Genomic DNA, 20,929 nt, shown 5'->3' with positions numbered 1-20,929 from the left:
TAGATCTTGCGGCCTTAATGTGCCCATCATATTTTCTTGTATATCTTTACACTCTGCGTAATGCTTATGCTCATGGCATTGCATTAAATGGATAACTTCTACACTCATAAATCAAGGCAGTTTCTTGTCCAATGTCTGCCAGCTAAGGCAAAGAGTCTTTTTTGGAACCAAGCTGGTCTTGAGTCAGTTTAGGACGAAGAAAGGGATTCCTGATGATACTGCCAGGATCAATTTTGTGAGCTCAGCAGCAGCTGAGTAGTCCAGTGATGTTGTCATGTCTTTGACAACCGGTAGTAGGGTAGGACCCATGACATCACAACTCTGTCTCTACAGCAACACACAGTGGATGCTCTCTGCAAGAGTGGAAACTCCCATTTTAAAGTAGGCTAACACCTGCCCAGGGCTCAATATATTGCTCAGGCAGGAAGCTGCTTTCCATTGGCTGATGAACAAGAATTTTGATCCTAAGCCATTGTATCATTCTGTAGTTCTATTGATGCTACTCAGGGAAACACTAGCATCTAATATATATAGTTACAGAAAATGGCTAGTGTAAATTAATTCTTAATACTTCTGTTTTTCATTACCATCTTATCAATGAATTAGAAAATATTTTTATCGGAGAGGAAAAGACCTCAGTACTGGCAGGAAATGTGCAACACTGAATCCACATCCAGTTAGTAAAGTCACTACCTGGCCTAAAAAGCCTTTTTTTTATTTACTTTGATATTAAAAGTCCATTTTTCTCTTTTATTCTTTTTGAAATTTATCTTTTTTTCAGTTTCCTTTAAACAGAAGTATGCCCAGCAATAAAAGTATAATGAAAAGAGGAATTATCCACATTTAACTTAGCTTTTCCTTCTCTTTCTCTCTCAGATTCGTTGAATCTCTGAAACGCCAATTAGAGGGAATTTGTAGAATGCCGACGTTGCCAATGTTTTGCAGTTGCATCAGGGCATTCAATTTATTCTATAACACATTTCATGGGAAAGTCATTCCTTCAATGTCCTTATCATCAAGAAACACAACATTTATTAGGAAAACATCTACCTACTATTTGTCAATCTCGGAGCTTGTTCCTCTTTCATCGTATTCCGTCGGGCTGTATTAACTTTTGCCTGTGCGTGGCTTGAGCATCAGCTTAATATACTACCCACTGGGTTTGTATTACATCCAAATCAAATTCAAATACCATGTCTGCCCGCGATTGATCTCATCGATGCTTGTAACGTAACGACGTCAAAACGTCATAAGCGAGACCACCAAAGTATTTGTGCACCAAACACTGTTTTTTTTCTTTTATTTAAATCATCCATCTCAGTAAACATTATTATGGCCAATAAACATATTGACTGATGTTTGTATTTCAGGCAATTCTTCTGCACTTTCTCATAAATATTTGAAACAACTATTAATTCCTCACAAAAATGACCCTTTACACCACTCATTCTTCCTTATTATAATCCATCTAATTTTTATTATAAAAATTGGAGATGCCTGGTGTTTTGAGCTAATTATTTCCTTTGATGTTTCTAGCATTCTTTCATCCATTGTCTTTCTGAGACAAGTTTTTTCACAATGAAAGTTTCTGAAAGAGAACAAAAACATTTTTTTGATGTTATGAATCATGTGAGAGTGTTCCATTCTATTTTAATTTAAACCAACTGGTTCTTCTGCGTTCAACTTATATATCCACTTTTGCTCTCTCAAATATAGCTCCCGTTCCCTATCACCACCTCTTACATTAGATGTCACGTGATCTATTGCAAATCATCGCAGATCTTCTACTAAATGTCCCTCTGCCAAACAATGCTGTACAATTGGCGCTGTTTCTCTAGTGTTGCATAAACAACTTTTATGTTCACCAAGACGTCATCTCAATGCTCTTTTGGTCTTTCCAACATACATTTTCTGACTTGGGCATTGAATAACATAAACAACATATGTGGATGTACATGATGTAAAGTGGTGTAGTCTTTATACATATTAAGCCCAAATTTTAAAAGCCGAGCGCGCGCAAAACCTGGGGGATACGTGCGGGTGGGGGCTGACCAGGACAGCGGACATCTATTCAGATTAAGTAAGTTCCAAAATAAAAAAAAAAAAAAGGTAGGAAAAGGAGTTTTAGGGCTCAGGGAAGAGAGAGGGAAAAGGAGGCAGAGTAGGAAGGGGGATAAGAAAGTTCCCTCCCAGTCCGCTCCTTAATTGGAGCGGACTGGGAGGGAAGTGGTGTAGACCTGATCACATTGCCACATCTATTTTTTTAAAATCCTCCCCTTGTGCACGTGGGACACCACCCACCCACACATGTGCTCACTGATATGAAAATCGGGCACGCCTGTGCACACGGGAATTGTATTTTATAACATGCGCACGCCGATGCAAGCTTGTTATAAAATTGTCACGTCCATGTGCGCGCGCCGGTTTTAAAATGTACCCCATTGTGTCCCCAAACACACACATTCTTTAATCTGTAGAGCTTTTTCACCATTCTTGATAGACACATCTTCTTTTTTCGACTCATATAGTGTAGCTGGACATAAAAGCTCTTTCAAATTCCTGGATAGCGAGAAAGCCATTCTGAAATCAATATCTTTAAACCTGTACCATTTGAACCCCATGCCAATGTGAACGAATACTCCTCATGATTTTCCTTGATGTTGGTGAATACTTTGTCACACAGGTTGCCACCTCTGAGCTATCTTTATTCCTGGTTCCTGATAATAGAGCTTCTCTATCACTATGCAAGGCTCTCTTATATATATATCTAATACATTTAGTCGGATATCCTCTAGATTTTGATTTATGAACTAATCCTTCAGACTCTCTTTTTTATAGATTTCTACAGTAGAGCAATTGCATCTACACCTTAAAAATTGAGAGACAGGCAAACTGTTCTTCAAGGGCACTAGATGTGCACTAGTATAGTGCAAGAAAGTATTTAATAAACATGTGGATAAAGGTGAACCGGTAGATATAGTATACTTGGATTTTCAGAAGGCGTTTGACAAAGTTCCTCATGAGAGGCTTCTAGGAAAAGTAAAAAGTCATGGGTGGTGATGTCCTTTCGTGGATTGTAAACTGGCTAAAAGACAGGAAACAGAGAGTAGGATTAAATGGGCAATTTTCTCAGTGGAAGGGAGTGGACAGTGGAGTGCCTCAGGGATCTGTATTGGGACCCTTACTTTTCAATATATTTATAAATGATCTGGAAAGAAATACGACGAGTCAGATAATCATATTTGCAGATGACACAAAATTGTTCAGAGTAGTTAAATCACAAGCAGATTGTGATAAATTGCAGGAAGACCTTGTGAGACTGGAAAATTGGGCATCCAAAAGATGAAATTTAATGTGGATAAGAGCAAGGTGATGCATATAGGGAAAAATAACCCATGCTATAATTACACAATCTTGGGTTCCATATTAGGTGCTACAACCCAAGAAAGAGATCTAGGTGTCATAGTTGATAACACATTGAAATCGTCGGCTCAGTGTGCTGCGGCAGTCAAAAAAGCAAACAGAATGTTGGGAATTATTAGAAAGGGAATGGTGAATAAAACGGAAAATGTCATAATGCCTCTGTATCGCTCCATGGTGAGACCGCACCTTGAATACTGTGTACAATTTTGGTCGCCGCATCTCAAAAAAGATATAATTGCGATGGAGAAGGTACAGAGAAGGGCTACCAAAATGATAAGGGGAATGGAACAACTCCCCTATGAGGAAAGACTAAAGAGGTTAGGACTTTTCAGCTTGGAGAAGAGACGACTGAGGGGGGGATATGATAGAGGTGTTTAAAATCATGAGAGGTCTAGAACGGGTAGATGTGAATCGGTTATTTACTCTTTCGGATAGTAGAAAGACTAGGGGGCACTCCATGAAGTTAGCATGGGGCACATTTAAAACTAATCGGAGAAAGTTCTTTTTTACTCAACGCACAATTAAACTCTGGAATTTGTTGCCAGAGGATGTGGTTAGTGCAGTTAGTATAGCTGTGTTTGAAAAAGAATTGGATAAGTTCTTGGAGGAGAAGTTCATTACCTGCTATTAAGTTCACTTAGAGAATAGCCACTGCCATTAGCAATGGTAACATGGAATAGACTTAGTTTTTGGGTACTTGCCAGGTTCTTATGGCCTGGATTGGCCACTGTTGGAAACAGGATGCTGGGCTTGATGGACCCTTGGTCTGACCCAGTATGGCATTTTCTTATGTTCTTATGTTCTTATTTTTTTTCTTTTAGCTTTATTCAGTTTTCATTTAAATTTTTAAACAAAAATATAAAGAAGTAATACAGATACAAATGCATATCATATATTTCTTTACCATAATATCTTGTATCTACATTACATAACCCAAAATTGAGGGGGAGCAAGCAACATATTATATATTGTCAAATAAACATAATGATTTAAGGAGAGAATTATTTTTCTTTTTGAGCATCATTACTAACTCCATCAATATCCTTATCCTGTAAAAAGGTCTCCTAATGTAGAGGGTCAGTGAAGCTATATTTATTTCCTTGATAGGTTATATAACATAAACAAGGATACGTTAGGAAAAAGCTAGCACCTATTGCCAGCAATTTAGCCTTCAAGGAAAGGAAATGTCTCCTTTTTGCCTGTGTCGCATGGGAGACATCCGGAAACATTTGTATTCTCTGACCACAAAAACTTAAATCTTTATATTTAAAGAAATCTCTAAACAACTTATCTTTGTCAGACTCTATTTGTAATGAAACAAAGGGCCAGATTTTCGTATGTACGCACGGGCATAGATTTGTGCGCGGAACCCGGCACACACAAATCTATGCCTGATTTTATAACAAGCGCGCGCAGCTGCGTGCGCATGTTATAAAATCCAGGGACGGCGCGCGCAAGGGGGTGCACACTTGTGCACCTTGCATGTGCCGAGCCCTAGGGGAGCCCCAATAGCTTTCCCTGTTCCCTCCGAGGCCGCTCCAAAATCGGAGCGGCCTCGGAGGGAACTGTCCTTCCGTCCCCCCCACCTTCCCCTCCCTTCCCCTATCTAACCCGCCCCCCAGCCCTACCTAAATCCCCCCCCACCTTTATTTTTTGATTTACGCCTGCCTCTGGGCAGGCGTAGCTTGCATGCTATGCTGGAGGCCTCTGTCCCGCCCCGCCCCTTTTTTCAAGTCCCAGCACATACGCGTGTCCCGGGGCTTGCGTGCGTCATCGGGCCTATGCAAAATAGGCTCGGCGAGCGCAGGAGGGGTTTAAAAGAGTTACGCGCGTATATTACCTCTTGAAAATGCACCCCAAAGAGTGTAGATCTCTTATGAATGATGTCAATGGATTCCTCAAGAAAAGTTGAGACTCCGATACTTGAAGTCTCTAACCTTTCCACCTCCTGACCGCCTTCTTTCTTCATAACTCTCTTGGGGAAATAAAAAATCTTGGACATTGCTGGCATTTCTTTATCCTCATATTGCATTATTTCCCCAAGATACTTTCTAAACATTTCTTTAAGTGGTAAAAGTCTAGTTTGTGGGAAGTTAGTTAGATGCAAATTCTTATATCTCATCATATTTTCTAAGTTTTCTAATTCTTTGTGAATAGAGAAACTATCCTAAATATGAATAGTCTCAGTATTCTGAAGCAATTTTACCTTAGATGCTATTTTCCCCATTTCCTGTTCCAAGCTACTTACTTTCTTTACTTGTTTGTCTATCTGTACTCTATTTGCATTCACAATGGCTGACAAAGATACATTCATTTGTGAGACATTTTCATTTACTATTGACATCATTCTCCAGATTATCTTTTAAAGACACATTATCAGGGGGATTAATAAGCCACTGCTCTGGCCTTTTTAATTCACCTTTAACATCCAATTTATCCAAAATAGATATTTGATTAGTTATTTCTATACTTCCTGGGGTAGATTTTAAAAAATTGTGCGATTGCGTACTTTTGTTCGCGCAACAGGCGCGAACAAAAGTACGCTGGATTTTATAAGATATGCGTGTAGCCGCGCGTATCTTATAAAATCCGGGGTCGGCGCGCGCAAGGGGGTGCACATTTGTGCAACCTGCATGCGCTGCCTGTTCCCTCCGAGGCCGCTCCGATTTCGGAGCGGCCTCGGAGGGAACTTTCCTTCGCCCTCCCCCCACCTTCCCCTCCCTTTCCCTGCCTAATCCACCTCCCCGGCCCTATCTAAACCCCCCCCCCCCTTACCTTTGTTGGCAGATTTACACCTGCTAAAAGCAGACTTAAATCTGCGCGCGCCAGCGGGCTGCCGACCCGGGGGCTGGTCCGGAGGCCTCGACCACGCCCCCGGGCTGGCGCCACGCCCCTGGGCCCACCCCGAAAACACCGCGGCACGCCCCCCGAAACGCCGCGTCGTTTCGGGAACGCCCCGACACGCCCCCCTCCCCGCCCCTTTTACGAAGCCCCGGGACTTACGCGCGTCCCGGGGCTCTGCGCGCGCCGGCGGCCTATGCAAAATAGGCGCACCGGCGCGCGAGGGCCCTGCGCATGTAAATCCAGCTGGATTTACGCGCGCAGGGCATTTAAAATCTGCCCCCCTGAGTCTACACAGTCTCTTCTAGTAGGTGGACTGCCAGCTTCAGAATACCCAAATCCTTCTGGTGGTGATGCCAATGGTTGTGGAGGAAATGATGGTCCTTCACCTGGACTTAGGGAGGCTGAAAACTGCACCCCCTGACTGTCCTCTAATGGCGTCTCAATCTGCCGGAAGTCGTGATCGTCCATGGGGCCTCTCGGTGTTATAGGGGATATAGGGATACTTTTCACTTTTCTCTTTCTCCCCATGAAACCACTGGGGAGACGTAGATGAGCAAGCGTTCACCAATATCCAATCTCAGTCTATCAGACTAAGCTGGACAAAGCTGCGGGCCCCTTTGGTGTGCGGCTTAGGTGGTGCACCGGCGGTGACGGTGTGCCGTCTGCCGCTTGATTTTATAGCAGTAGTCACTTACTGGTGACGTCACCCGGGGTCATCTTCTCTCGACTCTCTGCAGCTGGTCTCACGAGGTTGTTATAAAGATTACAGTCCCTCTGGATGGTACAGGTAGGCTGGGAGCCCTTCTCTCCTTTCCTCTGAGCTCCCCAGCACTACAGCGTCTGCCGCTCGATTTCATAGCGGCAGTCGCTTACCAGTGACGTCACCCGGGCTCCTCCTCTCTCTCGACTCTCTCCAGCTGGTCTCACGAGGTTGATACAAAGATTATAGTCCCTCCAGATGGTACGGGTAGGCTGGGAGCCCATCTCTCCTCTCCTCTGAGCTCCCCCGCAAGAAAGTATTTCTGTTTTTTTTCTCAAAGATTGTTGTCTCAGTATTCCCTGTTCTCATTCTGGTAATCAATATGTCTAGGAAAGAAATTTTCTCAAAATCATAGTTGATCATAAATTGTGTACTTTAATCACGAGTATTAATCCATGTGCCAATTTTTTTTTAATTCTTTTTCATTACCGCACCAAACCATGAAGATGTTATTAGTATAACGCTTGTAGAAAAAAGTCCTTTTAAAAAACCTGGAGAATTATTAATCCATATTTCATCAAATTTCCTCATAAATAAATTTGCAAGTGAGGGGGCCATGATTGCCCCCTTACCTGTCCCTGATATCTGCTGAAAAAATTCATTTTGAAACATAAAAACATTTTTCTTTGGAGCAGTTTTAGTCAACTGTCAATAAACTCTGTGGGCACCTTGTGCGGATGATCTCTGATCTCTAAAATCTCCATTATGACTTGTATTGCTGAGTCTTGTAGATTTATAGAATCTATGGCATTGCTTTGAATGAATAAAAGAATGGTGTTGAGATAAGTTCTTTTTTTATAGAAAAAAGAAAATCAAAAAATAATGTTTTTGGTAGAATAAAAGAATGTTGGAAGGCTGGTGGATTTTCTGACCGATGATTGAACATAATACAACATATCTAGAGGCTCTTTGAATACGATATGTTGGTGGTCTGAGGTCTTTTCCTGGTTCTAATTGGTGAAGCAATAATTTAAATGTGTGGGCGACAGATATTTTTGGCTGAAGTTGTACACTTACTTTCACCAGCCCATGACTTGTTGGAATATTACAAAGTATTCAACAACATCAAGGAAAATAGAAAGAGAAATATTTGTTCATATTGGCATGTCGTTCAAATGATACCAGGTTTAAAAGATTGATTTCAGAATGGCTTTCTCGCGACCCAGGAATTTGAAAGAACTTTTATGTCGGGCCGCACCATATGATTTGAAAAAAGATGTGTCTATCAAGAATGGTGAAAAAATTCAGGGACACTTCAAATGTAGACACTGTGGGGTTTGTAATCAAGCTCTACAGATTAAAGAATTTGTATGTCCAAGGACACATTATGTATTCAGGCTACACCACTTTACAACATGTACATCCACATATGTTGTTGGAGAAGGTACAGAGAAGGGCTACCAAAATGATAAGGGGAATGGAACAGCTCCCCTATGAGGAAAGACTAAAGAGGTAAGGACTTTTCAGCTTGGAGAAGAGACGGCTGAGGGGGGATATGATAGAGATGTTTAAAATCATGAGAGGTCTAGAACGGGTAGATGTGAATCAGTTATTTACTCTTTCGGATAGTAGAAAGACTAGGGGGCACTCCATGAAGTTAGCATGCGGCACATTTAAAACTAATCGGAGAAAATTATTTTTTACTCAATGCACAATTAAACTCTGGAATTTGTTGCCAGAGGATGTGGTTAGTGCAGTTAGTATAGCTGTGTTTAAAAAAGGATTGGATAAGTTCTTGGAGGAGAAGTCCATTACCTGCTATTAAGTTCACTTAGAGAATAGCCACTGCCATTAGCAATGGTAACATTGAATAGACAGTTTTTGGGTACTTGCCAGGTTCTTATGGCCTGGATTGGCCACTGTTGGAAACAGGATGCTGGGCTTGATGGACTCTTGGTCTGACCCAGTATGGCATTTTCTTATGTTCTTATGTTCTTATTATTCAGTGCCCATGTCAGAAAATATATGTTGAAAATACCAAAAGAGCATTGAGATTACGTCTTGGTGAACATTGAAGTTTTTTATGCAACACTAGAGAAACAGCGCCGATTGTACAGCATTGTTTGACAGAGGGACATTTAGTAGAAGATCTGCGATGGTTTGCAATAGATCACGTGACATCTAATGTAAGAGGTGGTGATAGGGAACAGGAGCTATATTTGAGAGAGCAAAAGTGGATATATAAGTTGAACGCAGAAGAACCAGTTGGTTTAAACTATAAAATAGAATGGAACACTCTCACATGATTTATAACATTAAAAAAATGTTTTTGTTCTCTTTATGAAACTTTCTTTGTGACAAAACTTGTCTCAGAAAGTCAATGGATTAAAGGTCGGTAGTTTCTGTATCTGGAGACGCTTTTTGGGCATTTGAAAGACTTTAAGTTGTAGGAAACCTGGTGAGACCTTGTGAACCTCCTGGATTCAGGGCACGGGGCTGCCCAGGTTAGGGAAGACCTGCCTCTCTACACCCTCCGGTGTTTGACATCATTTGGGGAAGAAGGAATTGTGTTAAAACAGAGTTCTGGAAGTGTCTGCTGCTCCTCTTCCTGCCACATCAGAAGGCGCATCTGAAGCTGTTTGCTCCTGTGAGGCTCCCTCCCATCAGGGATTCATGTAGGAGCGAAAAGAGATTACAGGAAGATCTGCTAACCATGAGTAAGAGACATCTGAGATCATTGAAGACACCAAACAGGAGTCCTCACTCCCTGGGGAGGGAGAGGTCTGGACTTTCTGTGCAAAGATTGAGTTTTGAGCTCTACCAAGCCAAGCCTTGGAGAGTGGAGGTTTCCCTTGCCCTGGTAATGGAAAAGAGAAATTCTGCGGTGCTGACGATTAGGTTTATGGTGCCAGACGTCATCGTGGTCTTCATCAACAGGAAAGACTTTGAGTTTGGACACTAAACCCGTGGCTCCAGTGTATTTCACCCAGCACACACATTGAGGACAGGTACCCCTCTCCCAGGGAATGGAGAGTGGGAGAGAGAGTCCCCTGTCACACCGGGCCCTGCCAACAGCGGATCCCGACCCAGGGGGGAAAAAGAGACCGTGTAACAGCTAGCCTGAGTGATCCAGCCCCCGACCCTACTGGCATGCAGCCAGCACCTGGGGATGGGGCACAGTTAGAATCTGTGGGGGTAAATTTCAAAAGGCCTTGCACGCATAAAGCTGGGTTTTTACATGGCTAAATGCGCTTTACCTGTGTAAGTGAGGTTTTGAAAATTGGCACCATATGTGCTATTGAATTGTCCATGGGTTATACTCGTGTAAGTGCACTTTTTGCGAGTAAATGGCTTTTGAAAATTGCTACCGTATGTAACATTTACGCATGCAACTCCTTTGAAAATTACCTCTTGCATTTCCAGTCAGGGAAAAATCCAGAGTAGCAGATCTGACAGCCTAGTTTTATTGAACCTCGCAGCAAAAGAAAAGGGCTGACAATGTTAATGTACTGAGCCTCCCGAGAGACTTCTACTGTGGGGAGCTCAGAAGAAGGGAGGGTAAGCAGACAGGGCCCATTTGTTCAGCCAGCAGGCAAGAAAAAAGGGTTTCCACCTCTCGCAAGGAGCAGAGAATCCCAGCTCGGCCTCGGGGGAAGAAAAGGGGACTTAACATGAAAACGCCGTGTGAAGAAATTCAGAGAACTGAGCAGGGAAGACTTCTAAGGGGAAAAGTCAATAAATAGAAAAAAAAACCCAAACCACAACACACGCAGCGATGCTACAAGAAAGTCATCCTGCCTAGGTGAATCCACGGAGCAAACTCCTGCAGAGCTGGAAAATGATGAGTAGGTGTCAATAATTTATTACTGAAAAGCTGCTCAATAAAGCTGCGCTGCAAGGCATTTCAGCCCCCCCCCCCCCCCCCCCCCAGTTATCTGTCAAGACTCTTTATTCTCGTTAACCCACATTTTTCCAAGATGCAAAAGCCCTTCTGGGGCCAATTCGACATCTTCTCGTTCATCTCTGGAAGAAAGGCCCCGGAGGGGGGGGGGAGGGCTGCTTAAGGAAAACAAAAGACGAGCTGATGGAAAGCAAGGTCACCTGAGCCCACAGCGCCGCCGGTACAAGCCCCTTACACTGCAGGCTGCACCGGAATTTATAACGAGGCCCCCTGCCGGCGCCTCCGCGACGCAATGCGCATCGCTCGTTAGAGTCGCTAGCAAGGCACCACCTTTCCGTCTTATCAAGGCACCGTCGCACATAGGGACACGGGGCTGGGGGAGGGCAATTTTTAAAGATGGAGACGTGAGAAGGCAGGTGGGATGCTGCTCTTTGGCCTCTCGCTATGTTTTTATTGCTGCAGTGCAATATCATGTTTTACTCTTTATTTGTATTATTTCATATCAAGGAGGTCGCGACAACAGAAAATGCAGGGGTAGATATCAAAAAGCCATTTAGACGGATAACTTGCACGTTGTCCGTCTAAATGACTTAAACAGCATCTTGAGCCTCCTATCCGGCTAAATCATAGCCAGATGTGTTGTTAGCCGGCTATAAAAGGGGCGTTTTGGGGGCCTTCCGGAGAGAGGTCCCGTTATCTGGCTAACGTGGGCAAATATTGGGTGTATCCAGCCAGGTTAGCCACATAACGTTAGACCTGCCGGGGCCGAATAACTTGAGACTTAGCCGGATATATTCAGAAAAGAATTAAGAAAAAAAAAAAAAATACCACAGTCCCCCCGCCCGCCTCGAGTTGCAAAGGCCCTCCCGGGCCAACATTTCCAGCCCCCCCAAAAACACCCCAATGAATTAAAATAAAAACGTAATTGCGACAGGAGAACCCCCCCTCCTCCTCCACCCCACCCGCTGCTCCAACGTCCCCTTAAATGCGCAAATTTTAAATTTTGCAGCTGTCTGAATCACCCCCCCACGCCCATCCCAAAGCTTTCCCCCCCCCCCCCCCCCATTACCTTTATTTAAAGTTGATGGCCAGATCTGCAGTAGCCTCCTAGCGCGATCCGGGCCCGGCGCTTCCGGGGACGATTCTGCCATCCCCGCCCAATGTCGCTGCCGTAGGTTTCTGAAGCACAAAATGCCGCTTCGCTTCCACAGGGATAGATGAAGCCCTTCCAGTGAACAACGGAGACTCCCCATCTTGCACAGGGGCAAGAGAAACAGCAAAGGTTCCATTGCCCCTTTGCTTACCTTCCGTGACAGCAGACGTTGTACCCTGTGGGGGCATTGGGGCCATCGGGGCTGCGAGAGACTGAGGCCCGGGCTTCAAGTTCCTTAACACCCTGAACGTTTTGGGTAAACAAAAAATGTGTCCAGAGTAGGTTGAGAGGAGGAAGGTGGCAGAGAAGGAACAGATCATGGGAGCACCTGTTCAGTACCTCGGTGTTTCTTCCCCTTCAAACTTCATGGACTGAAGGAAGCTCGAAAACCGACCGAGGGGGCAAGTTCCAGGGCACCTCCACCGTGACGTGATGGAGCTGCGCCATGAGCGGGGAACAGGACCACAGGCTGATGCAACAGGGCCACTCTTCTGCTCTCCCCGCCTGCTGTGCAATTTTTAATAAAGCGTCTGGGTGATTTTACTAAATAATTTAAGAAAAGGTTTTTATGCATTTTTCATTAAAAAAAAAAAACGTGTGGGTTATAATTGTATCTTGAACAGTATTTCAATAAGTCGAAGCTTGATTTTCAAGTTGAAAACTAAGCATTGTATATATGATTGCCCTCTAATTTTTTAAAAGTTGATGGTATGTGGATTTCGGCACTTTGTTTTTGCTTTTGTGATGCACGGTGTTTGGTAGGGCAATTTTTAAAGCCTTTAACTAACTAAAGAAGTTTACCTGGCTGGATACCTGAATTTCCCTCATACAAACCAGCTAAAAGTGTGCATGGGCTTCTATATCCTAAGTATTTTAAGCTGAGTTTAAAAGAATTGCTCCCGAGATGTGTTCAGGTCAGGGGAGGGAACCTGTGCCTTTACCTGTATTCCGTACCCTCTCCCTCCGCCAACTGCACAAATGGCAGGTGGAAAGCACACAGACGCTTTTAGCATGCATTGGCTCATTTTATAAACAGCAGCTACCTGGATTGTTTGTCTTTGAAAATGAGCATAAAGTATTCATGTTGAAAGTGCCCTGCGTGCTTTGCAGCTATGCCGGCTATTTAAAAATGTTCCAACCAAATTTAAAATCAAATAGTTATAAAGACTTCAGAGTTTATGCAATAAAACTGGCACTAAAAAATTTAGCATGCAAGTCAGTAAAACTTTAAAGTGCACAGGACGGCACCACTTAATGTGTTACCGTGTGCATGTTACACTTTTGCCACATCAGCATGGATTAACGTGCACAGTAACCAAAAACAGTAGGGTGCATGCTAGCTACCTCCCGAAACCCCTGTGCTAAATGGGTCAAATGAAAGGGCTAGATAGCATGGAGGATTACCTGCCCCCAAGCCCCCTCCGTATAAAATATGCCCTGCCCTCGCCCCATGGCATCACAAGGCTACTCTGGGGGCAAACCCCCTCCCAGTCATTCCCCTCTATCCCCTCTGAAGGATGGCACGGGCCCACTCAGGAGCTGTGGTGAACGTGATATCTAGGGAAGCGCCACGGTGCTAGGTGATGTGAATCGCAGTTCATCGCCCTGAAGAAGGGGGGCACCCCCAGAATGGGCAGCTGACCATTCCACAGGGGTGGGAGCGGGCCAGGGTCCACTCCTCGGGGAGGCGGGGGAAGGGGTCATTGCTTGAGGCAGGCGTAACTTGTGCGCGACGGCTCGCCATCCTCCGGCACAGGCCGCAGTGCCGGAGGACTCGGGACCGTCCCCCTGGCCTGCCCCCGAACCGTCGCCATGCCCCCGGACGCGCCCCTCCACGAAGCTCCGGGACTTATGCCCTTCCTGGGGCTTTACGCGCACCAGCGGCCTATGCAAAATAGGCGTGCCGGCGCACAAGTGCCCTGCGCATGGCGCGCATGGCTTTTAAAATCTACCCCATTGTGTTGAGAGAGAAAATTCACTCTCCATCTTGTCAAGGGGTATGCCTTAATCCCTCAGTATTGTGTTATGTCCTACTATCCAAGCTCCAAAGAAGTCATTTCTCAAACTCAATATGGCTTATGGGAGATTCGGCAAAACGCCCACCTCCTCCTCCCCTCCCCTAATTTTGTTAAAATGAGGGAGTACCTTAAGGAGTATTTAGCTGGTTGGGAACATCCAGGGGAAGCAGAAGAGCAGTGGGCAAAACTAACAGGAGATATTGCAAAGGCAGCTAGGAAAGTAAATAAAGGGAAGAGGAAGGAGAGGCTGCTTTGGGTTTTCTAAAGAAGTGGCTGAAAGGGTGAGGGAGAAACGGTGAGCGTTCATAAACTGCAAGAGATCAGGGAAAGTGGAAGACAGGCAACGATATCTGGGAAAGCTAAGAGACACTGGGAAAGGAGTCAGGAATGCAAACATTCAAATGGAAGAAGACATTTGCAAACACGGGGGGGGACTAGACTTTTTTTTTTTAGATATGTCAGTGATAGAAGGAAGTGCAAAAGAGACATTATGAGACTCAGAGGTGAAGGCGATAAATAGGCAGAGGCTGATGAGGAAAAAGCAGAATTGCTTAACTAATGTTTATCTTTGGTGTTCTCTAAGGAAGGGCCTGGAGCAGGACCACAGAAAACGAACACAAATAAGATTGGCAGAGAGGTAAACCTCGATTGATTTTTCAGAACATTGGGTTCATGAGGAGCTAACTCAACTTAAATTAGACAAGACAATGGGGCCGGGTGGGATACGTCCGAGGGTGCTAAGGGAACTTAGAGATGTCCTGGCAGCTCCGCTGGTGGCCTTTTCAATGCTTCCTTACAGTCTGGAGTAGTTCCAGAGGACTGGAAAAGGGCAGATGTGATTCCTATCCATAAAACTGGAAGTAAGGAGGAGGCTGGGAACTACAAAGCAAGTAGTCTGACCTCTGTGGTGAGAAAATTAATGGAATCGCTGCTAAAACAGAGGAGAGTGCACTTCCTCAAATTCAGTGGATTGCACGATCCGAGGCAGCATGGTTTTGCTAGAAGTAATTCTTGTCAGACGAATCTAATCAATTTTTTTGCTTGGGTGACCAGAGAGTTGGATCAAGAGAGAGCGCTAGATGTAGTGTGCTTGGATTTCAGTAAGGTCTCTGACACGGTTCCGCACAGATTTATAAATAAATTGTGTGGTATGGATCCTGGAGTGACTGACTGGGTTAGAAACTTGCTGAGTGCAAGACGACAAAGGGTAGTAATAATTGGATTTTACTCGGAGGAGGGGGTTGTTACTAGCAGTGTGCCTCAGGGATCAGACCTGGGACCAGTTCTTTTCAACATTTTTGTGAGCAACCTAGCAGAAGGATTGTCAGGAACAACAGGGTAGACAACCAGGAAAGTATAGAAAATATGAGGAGGGATCCAGAGAAGCTCGAGGTACGGTCTAGAGACTGACAGCTAAAATTTAATGCTAAACAATACAGAGTAATTTGTTTAGGCTGCAAAAACCAGAGGTAGAGGTACAGTTTTGAAGGAGAAATTCTTCTAAGCACAAAGGAAGAGCAGGATCTGGGGGTGATTGTATCTGATGATCTTAAGGTGTCCAAACAGGTGGATAAAGCAATGGTAAAAGCCAGAAAGATGCTTGGCTGCACAGGGAGAGGAATGGTCAGCAGAAAAAGGGAGGTTATATTGCCCCTGTACAGGTCCCTGGTGAGACCTCACTTGGGATATTGTGTACAATGCTGGAGACCGCACCTTCAAAAGGATATAAAACGGTTGGAGTTGGACCAGAGGGAGGCTACTAACATGGGCAGTGGTCTTCATTCTAAAGCATAAGGGGAAAGACTTAAAGATCTAGACATGAATACCCTAGAGGGAAGTCAGGATAGGGGAGATATGATAGAGACATTCCAATATCTCAAAGGTTTCCATGCACAGGAGATGAGCCTTAATGGAAAGGGGGCTCTAGAACGAGGGGTTTGGGATGAAGGTGAAAGGGAGTAAACTCAGGAAATATTTATTTACAGAGAGGGTCATGGATGCATGGAACAACTCCCAGTGGAGATGAAAGCATGGGATAAATCAGGATATCTCTGAGGGAGTGATGGGAATTGCAGAGGTTAGATAAATTGGACAGATGGCAGACTAGCTGGGCCATACGATCTTTTTTCTGCTGTCATGTTTCTATGTTTCTATACAATGTTATTCACCGCAGCCTCTTTGCCAGCCTTGAAATGGGTGAATCGACTGAGGAATAAAATAATGTACACTGAAAACCATTGTGCAGTAGCTGACAGTTTATGTTCATCAGATGCAAACTTGTTGGCATTTACCAGCGGGATATATAGTTACAAACTGCAAAGCACACAAGATTGGGCATTTTATTATGTGGGTCCAGCAGAAGCGCAGGCGCAGAGAGACATGAAACTGTTTAGGAAGGGGGTGAAGGCCTGGTTCTTTGCAAAGGCGAATGAGTAATTTTAGGAACTCTGGTTTTAGAACTGTTGGAGAGGTTTTATGTTGTTTCTGTGAATATTTTATGTATGTTTTATTTTGGAATCCGCACTGGACTCAAACTATGGAATTTTATTTATTTTGTGTTTTTTCTATACCGGCATTCGCAAGAGGTATCACATCGTGCAGGTTTACAATTAACAAAGGGGGCATCAAGTACAACAAGAATATTAACAGGTGCGGAACGGAAAACGTTGCAGTTACAATAAAACAGGGAAATACGCAACTGGGATCAGTGAAGAGTCCATAGGAAATTAACAGCAAGAACAAATTTACAAATTTATGGAATTTACTAGTTAATGGAGTTTCGCAATAATATTGTTTATCATGTTAAGTTAAGGTCTGAGAATCTGTTAGTGGAGAGTTAAGGTTCAGTAGGGGTCTGAGAAGGCTTTCTTAAATAAACCACGTTTTGAGTCTTTTCCTAACAGCTGTCTGAGAAGGCTTTCTCAGACAACTGTTTGTGGAATATATAACTTTATAAAAACAAATGTGCTCCGTCCGTGACTTTTACCAGCTTCGCTCCTAACCGCGGTGCTCCCCTATCGATCCGGTTCACACAGAAGAAAAAACAACGATTGGGAAAAGTACCCAAATTGTCATCGCTCACTGGCAGGTTTGAACAGCTCGGAGGCTCCTCAGGTGGTAAAAATTCACAGCCTTTTAAAAGCGCAATTAACCTTTGCATTATAATTTTATTGCTAATGCTTCACTGTAATGTGCAGCCAGGCTTCAGGAGGTGGCAGGTATCCAGCTGCACACCGATCGTTATTAGGCGAGACGAAGCCCAGGCCATTCACGAAATAGGTCAAACCTGCAGCTGGAACTGCACAGAAAGCTTGAAATGTTTGCTTCCCTCTGGGGAACCGGTTTGCAAAAGGAGGGTTTGTTTTCTTTTCTTTTTTTTTTAATTTGTCTTGTAGTCCCTTGTAAAAAAGGGGCCTGAGATCCTTAATCCTTTGTTGTTCAGCTTTCAGGTCCTTAATGTGTGTGGGGCCTGGCAATGGGACCTGGCAGTTAGGAGACAGAGCAAGGAAGGAGAGGTTCAAAATAGAGGCCTCCCCTGCTCCCCTCCCCCCTTGATGGACGTTCATTTAGCTCTTCAGGTTCCAGTTAAGTTGACTAGAATAACGGCTGTAGTGTTGCAAACAATTCATTCAGGTACGTTTGAATTTTTTTTTTATTTAGTTTCTGTTCACCTTTGTTTAATCCCTGAGCATTTTGAAAACTGCCAGTAAATTCCCTGAATGCCGTCCAAGACCCTTGCTGATTTCCAGCCAAAAGGCCAAAGCAAAAATAGGCAACCAAACCACAACAATCTTGCAATGCAAACATATAGGAGACGATTTTCCGTGTGCCTGTAGTTTCCGCTCGGGGGGGCTATCCACCAATTCACAAAGCGAAAGCACGCACGTGTCTTCTTCACGTAGAAATCTGCACACAGGCACAAAGTCCTTGTGGTCCCTTGCACATATTTTCTGTGCAGGTAGAATTTTGCTGGAAATTGCTGGAGTATAGCAGATACGCAGGCAACTCAGTATACATACTGCAATTTAACTACTTAACCTTTCTATAGTGCTACATGAGTTACGCAGCACTGTACAAACACACAAAAAGGCAGTCCCTGCTCAATAGAGCTTACAATCTAATAAGACAAACATACAGGAGAAGAGACTTGGGTATATAAAGCAAGACATTGTTTAAAAAGAAAATAAAGTTAGTTGACAAGACTAAAAGTAGACAATCAGGCTTAAGATTTAAAAGTAGCCTCAAAAGGTGGGTCTTAGATGGGATTTAAACATGGTGAGAGAGGAAGCATGATGCACCAGCTCAGGAGTACGGCACAGCCAGGTGGAAAGCACAGAGTCGGGAATTGGCAGTAGAGGAGATGGGCACAGATAGAAGTGACTTATCCGAAGAGCAGTGTGCACAAGGAAGGTATAGAGACAGATAAAAGAGGAAAGGTAGTGAGGACCTGCAGAGTGAAGGCATTTGTAGGTGAGAAAGAGGAGTTTGAACTGTTTGCAGGAGTGGATAGGGAGCCAATGCAGAGACTTCAGAAGAGGGGTTTGTGAGCTTAGCAACTTTGGCGAAAGATAAGTCATGCAGCTGAATTTAGGACAGATTGCAGTGGAGAGCGATGGCTTGACGGGAGACCTGTGACAAGCAGGTTGTAATAGTCTTAAGTGGGAGGAGATGAGAGAGTGTATAAGGGTTCTGGTAGTGTGTTTAGAAAGAAAAGGATGAATTTTGGCAATATTGTAAAAAAAGAAACGCCACATTTTAGCAGAGTTTTGGATATGCATAGAGAAGAGGAATATGCATAGAGAAGAGGAATTGAAGAGGACTCGAAGGTTACGGACTGATAGGACCGAGATGACGATCAATGTATCCACAGAAATATAGAAAGGAGGATGAGGGGAGGTAGACTTGGAGGGAAAGATAAGGAGCTCCGTCTTGGCCATGTTGAGTTTAAGGAGGTGGGACATCTAGGCAGCAATATCAGACAAGCCGGCCGAGAATCAGGATTGGATTTCTGGTGAAATTTCTGGTGTACAAAGGTAGATCTGGGAATCATCAGCATAAAAATGGTATTGAAAGCCGTGAGAGGAAATCAGAGTCCAAGGGAATTAGTATACAGGGAGAAGAGAAGAGGGCCCAGGACAGAGCCCTAAGGTGTACCAGTTGAGAGTGGAAAAGCAGTAGAGAGGATCCACCAGAGGAAATGCTAAAAGTGCGATGGGAGAGGTAAGAAGAGAACCAAGACAGGACAGAGTCCCGAAATCCAAGTGAGGACAGATTATCAAGGTGTAGGTGACAATCAATAGTGTCAAAGGCAGCAGATAGGTCAAGAAGGATAAGGACTGAGGAAAGACCTTTGGCTTTAGCCATAGATAATTGGAGGCTTTGGCAAGGACTGTTTCTGTGGAATATAGAGGGCGAAAATAGTTTGAACATTCATGAATACGTTAAAGCAATGCATATAAAATGTTGTAGATTTCCCCGCAGCCCTACAAGTGCGCATATTCCGCCGCACGGAGTTGTTTGAAAGTCACCCTCTGAATGTACAGCCCTAAAATCAGCATGAAGCATCCATTTCCTTGCCAAAAGCTTTTGCTGCAGAGGCCCCTATGGCTGTTTTTCCAAGGAGAGCCAGAAGGACTACATCAGCCCCCTTATCAAAAATGGGAAAGGAAGGCTGGAAAAGCCTATTTTCAAATTAATTAACACTCTTCTCCTTCGCAAAGTCTCTCAGATTTCTAAATATCTTTATCCCACTGAACTGGGCCTAACATTTCACCAGAAACAAAAGAGAACTGAAGAGAATGCTCCTCTCAACTTAGGCTTTCAAAACAAAACTCCACAGCTCCTCTGGTGGTCTCTGTCTAACCCAGACACAAGAAACCGCCAACACAGGAGCCTGATGTGGGGGTGCTGCAGCACAGACGGTATCTTCTTTTCTCCTTTTCTAATTGCATAGCCCTTCTACAAGACCACGCCGTCGTAGGGATCCCAAAACAGCCCTATAAATATTTGCACATCTATTAGAAACATGGTAACTGATACATGAAAGGGACGAATCAGCACGAGTTTGGCACTCATGAGCAATATAGTCCTGGCTAGTGTCTGTTCACGCATCTTTCATGTGAATTCATAATTCAATCATATTTAAAAAAATGTCTAAAGTGGAGAGTATATCTCACACTTGTTTTCTAGGAATATACAGCCTCTAAAATTTTCTGTTAGTTTTTTCAGTTTTGGGGAAGGAGTTTCATTTTAATTCAGTCTGACAAATTATTTTTCCAGTTTGGTTAGTTTTCCAAACAAATAAAAAATCATTAAACAACAAATAAAACCCCAAAATAAAAAAAAAAAAAAATAAGAACATAAGAACATGCCATACTGGGTCAGACCAAGGGTCCATCAAGCCCAGCATCCTGTTTCCAACAGAGGCCAATTCAGGCCACAAGAACCTGGCAATTACCCAAACACTGAGAAGATCCCATGCTACTGATGCAATTAATAGCAGTGGCTATTTTCTAAGTCAACTTAATTAACAGCAGATAATGGACTTCTCCTCCAAGATCTTATCCAAACCTTTTTTAAACACAGCTACACTAACTGCACTAACCACATCCTTTGGCAACAAATTCCAGAGTTTAATTGTGCATTGAGTGAAAAAGAACTTTCTCCGATTAGTTTTAAATGTGCCACATGCTAACTTCATGGAGTGCCCCCTAGTATTTCTATTATCCGAAAGAGTAAATAACCGATTCACATTTACCCGTTCTAGACCTCTCATGATTTTAAACACCTCTATCATATCCCCCCTCAGCCGTCTCTTCTCCAAGCTGAAAAGTCCTAACCTCTTTAGTCTTTCCTCATAGGGGAGATGTTCCATTCCCTTTATCATTTTG

This window comes from Rhinatrema bivittatum, chromosome 3 (genome assembly GCF_901001135.1).
Source record: "Rhinatrema bivittatum chromosome 3, aRhiBiv1.1, whole genome shotgun sequence".
Taxonomy (NCBI): Eukaryota; Metazoa; Chordata; class Amphibia; order Gymnophiona; family Rhinatrematidae; genus Rhinatrema; species Rhinatrema bivittatum.
This window is presented reverse-complemented; position numbering follows the sequence as displayed.